Below are 4754 nucleotides of genomic sequence, written 5' to 3'. Positions count from 1 at the left end.
ATTGTCACACCAATATCTCAGCCGTCTATGACCCGATTTGAATTCTTTTGGGCTTAAAGAAACGCTGTAATATTGCCATTTAAGGCGGCAAATCAAATCTGCAGTCTTTTTGTATTTTTTAAAAATTGTTAAATTTCCAGAAATATCCCTTTTTTACCCTTCTTACACCCTAAGAAGGGTATAAAGATCGCTTGAAAAACCGACTTTTTATCCGAGGCTCTGAGACCCAAGTCGTATATACCAATCAACTCAGCTCGACGAACTGAGCATATGTATGTATGTGTGTGTGTGTGTGCGTGTGTGCGTATGTGTGTGGGTTACAAAAGTCTCACATGAAGATCTTAGCCGTCCGTGGACCGATTTGCACGATTTTAACACTTTTAAAACGAAAGCTATGACTTTGTCATTGTACGAGTTCAATTTTCTTTGCAATCGGACATTTGGTTCCAGAGATATGTGAGAAATACGAACATGAAGTGCATTTTCAGAAAACTAACACAATAATGTCACATGAATATCTCAGCCGTCTGTAAACCAATTTGCATGATTTTATCTTTAAACGAAAGCTATGACTTTGCCATTGAACCCATTGCATTTTGTTTTTGCAATTAGACATTGGGTTCCGGAGATATCTCTGAAATACGAACATAAAGCATTAGACGTATCAACTTCACACATTGGTAAAATATGTCCCATCAAGATCTCAGTCGTCCTTGGACAGATTTGTGCGATTTTATCTTTAAACGAAAGCTATGTTTTTGTCATTGGACCCATTCATTTTTTTTCTGCAATTGGAAATTCGGTTTCAGAGATATCTGTGAAATACGAATATGAGACATATTTTCAGACTACTAATGAAGAATTGTCACACCAATATCTCAGCCGTCCATGACCCGATTTGAATTCTTTTGGGCTTAAAGAAACGCTGTAATATTGCCATTTAAGGCGGCAAATCAAATCCGCAGTCTTTTTGTATTTTATATAAATTGTTAAATTTCCAAAAATATCCCTTTTTGCCCTTCTTACACCCTAAGAAGGGTATAAAGATCGCTTGAAAACCGACTTTTACCCGAGGCTCTGAGACCCAAGTCGTATATACCAATCAACTCAGCTCGACGAACTGAGCATATGTAGGTATGTGTGTGTGTGTGCGCGGGTGTGCGTGTGCGCGTATGTGTGCGTTACAAAAATCTCACATCAAGATCTCAGCCGTCCGTGGACCGATTTGCACGATTTTAACACTAAAACGAAAGCTATGACTTTGTCATTGTACGAGTTCAATTTTTTTGCAATCGGACATTTGGTTCCAGAGATATGTGAAATACGAACATGAAGTGCATTTTCAGAAAACTAACATAATAATGTCACATGAATATCTCAGCCGTCTGTAAACCAATTTGCACGATTTTAACACTAAACGAAAGCTATGTTTTTGTCATTGAACCCATTGCACTTTGTTTTTGCAATTAGACATTGGGTTCCGGAGATATCTCTGAAATACGAACATAAAGCATTAGACGTATCAACTTCACACATTGGTAAAATATGTCCCATCAAGATCTCAGTCGTCCTTGGACAGATTTGTGCGATTTTATCTTTAAACGAAAGCTATGTTTTTGTCATTGGACCCATTCATTTTTTTCTGCAATTGGAAATTCGGTTTCAGAGATATCTGTGAAATACGAATATGAGACATATTTTCAGACTACTAATGAAGAATTGTCACACCAATATCTCAGCCGTCTATGACCCGATTTGAATTCTTTTGGGCTTAAAGAAACGCTGTAATATTGCCATTTAAGGCGGCAAATCAAATCTGCAGTCTTTTTGTATTTTTTAAAAATTGTTAAATTTCCAGAAATATCCCTTTTTACCCTTCTTACACCCTAAGAAGGGTATAAAGATCGCTTGAAAAACCGACTTTTATCCGAGGCTCAGAGACCCAAGTCGTATATACTAATCAACTCAGCTCGACGAACTGAGCATATGTAATATGTGTGTGTGTGTGTGCGTGTGTGCGTGTGTGCGTATGTGTGCGTTACAAAATCTCACATCAAGATCTCAGCCGTCCGTGGACCGATTTGCACGATTTTAACACTAAACGAAAGCTATGACTTTGTCATTGTACGAGTTCAATTTTTTTTGCAATCGGACATTTGGTTCCAGAGATATGTGAGAAATACGAACATGAAGTGCATTTTCAGAAAACTAACACAATAATGTCACATGAATATCTCAGCCGTCTGTAAACCAATTTGCATGATTTTATCTTTAAACGAAAGCTATGACTTTGCCATTGAACCCATTGCATTTTGTTTTTGCAATTAGACATTGGGTTCCGGAGATATCTCTGAAATACGAACATAAAGCATTAGACGTATCAACTTCACACATTGGTAAAATATGTCCCATCAAGATCTCAGTCGTCCTTGGACAGATTTGTGCGATTTATCTTTAAACGAAAGCTATGTTTTTGTCATTGGACCCATTCATTTTTTCTGCAATTGGAAATTCGGTTTCAGAGATATCTGTGAAATACGAATATGAGACATATTTTCAGACTACTAATGAAGAATTGTCACACCAATATCTCAGCCGTCCATGACCCGATTTGAATTCTTTTGGAAGCTTAAAGAAACGCTGTAATATTGCCATTTAAGGCGGCAAATCAAATCTGCAGTCTTTTGTATTTTTAAAATTGTTAAATTTCCAGAAATATCCTTTTACCCTTCTTACACCTAAGAAGGGTATAAAGATCGCTTGAAAAACCGACTTTTTATCTGAGGCTCTGAGACCCAAGTCGTATATACCAATCGACTCAGCTCGACGAACTGAGCACATGTCTGTCTGTCCGTGTGTGTGTGTGTGTGCGTGTGTGCGTATGTGTGTGCGTTACAAAAATCTCACATCAACATCTCAGCCGTCCGTGGGCCGATTTGCACGATTTTAACACTAAACGAAAGCTATGACTTTGTCATTGTACGAGTTCAATTTTTTGCAATCGGACATTTGGTTCCAGAGATATGTGAGAAATACGAACATGAAGTGCATTTTCAGAAAACTAACACAATAATGTCACATGAATATCTCAGCCGTCTGTAAACCAATTTGCATGATTTTATCTTTAAACGAAAGCTATGACTTTGCCATTGAACCCATTGCATTTTGTTTTTGCAATTAGACATTGGGTTCCGGAGATATCTCTGAAATACGAACATAAAGCATTAGACGTATCAACTTCACATTGGTAAAATATGTCCCATCAAGATCTCAGTCGTCCTTGGACAGATTTGTGCGATTTTATCTTAAACGAAAGCTATGTTTTTGTCATTGGACCGATTCATTTTTTCTGCAATTGGAAATTCGGTTTCAGAGATATCTGTAGAAATACGAATATGAGACATATTTTCAGACTACTAATGAAGAATTGTCACACCAATATCTCAGCCGTCTATGACCCGATTTGAATTCTTTTGGGCTTAAAGAAACGCTGTAATATTGCCATTTAAGGCGGCAAATCAAATCTGCAGTCTTTTGTATTTTTTAAAAATTGTTAAATTTCCAGAAATATCCTTTACCCTTCTTACACCCTAAGAAGGGTATAAAGATCGCTTGAAAAACCGACTTTTATCCGAGGCTCTGAGACCCAAGTCGTATATACCAATCAACTCAGCTCGACGAACTGAGCATATGTATGTATGTGTGTGTGTGTGTGCGTGTGTGCGTGTGTGCGTATGTGTGTGCGTTACAAAATCTCACATCAAGATCTCAGCCGTCCGTGGACCGATTTGCACGATTTTAACACTAAACGAAAGCTATGACTCTGTCATAGTACGAGTTCCATTTTTTTTGCAATCGGACAATTGGCTCCAGAGATATGTGAAAAATACGAACATGAAGTGCATTTTCAGAAAACTAACACAATAATGTCACATGAATATCTCAGCCGTCTGTAAACCAATTTGCATGATTTTATCTTTAATCGAAAGCTATGACTTTGCCATTGAACCCATTGCATTTTGTTTTTGCAATTAGACATTGGGTTCCGGAGATATCTCTGAAATACGAACATAAAGCATTAGACGTATCAACTTCACACATTGGTAAAATATGTCCCATCAAGATCTCAGTCGTCCTTGGACAGATTTGTGCGATTTTATCTTTAAACGAAAGCTATGTTTTTTGTCATTGGACCCATTCATTTTTTCTGCAATTGGAAATTCGGTTTCAGAGATATCTGTGAAATACGAATATGAGACATATTTTCAGACTACTAATGAAGAATTGTCACACCAATATCTCAGCCGTCCATGACCCGATTTGAATTCTTTTGGGCTTAAAAAGACGCTGTAATATTGCCATTTAAGGCGGCAAATCAAATCTGCAGTCTTTTTGTATTTTTAAAAATTGTTAAATTTCCAGAAATATCCCTTTTACCCTTCTTACACCCTAAGAAGGGTATAAAGATCGCTTGAAAAACCGACTTTTTTTATCCGAGGCTCTGAGACCCAAGTCGTATATACCAATCAACTCAGCTCGACGAACTGAGCATATGTATGTATGTGTGTGTGTGTGTGTGTGTGCGTATGTGTGTGCGTTACAAAAATCTCACATCAAGATCTCAGCCGTCCGTGGACCGATTTGCACGATTTTAACACGCCTAAACGAAAGCTATGACTTTGTCATTGTACGAGTTCAATTTTTTGCAATCGGACATTTGGTTCCAGAGATATGTGAGAAATACGAACATGAAG

This window comes from Armigeres subalbatus, unplaced genomic scaffold, assembly GCF_024139115.2.
Source record: "Armigeres subalbatus isolate Guangzhou_Male unplaced genomic scaffold, GZ_Asu_2 Contig464, whole genome shotgun sequence".
Taxonomy (NCBI): Eukaryota; Metazoa; Arthropoda; class Insecta; order Diptera; family Culicidae; genus Armigeres; species Armigeres subalbatus.
The sequence above is the reverse complement of the archived record's forward strand: the minus strand, read 5'-3'. Positions refer to the sequence as shown.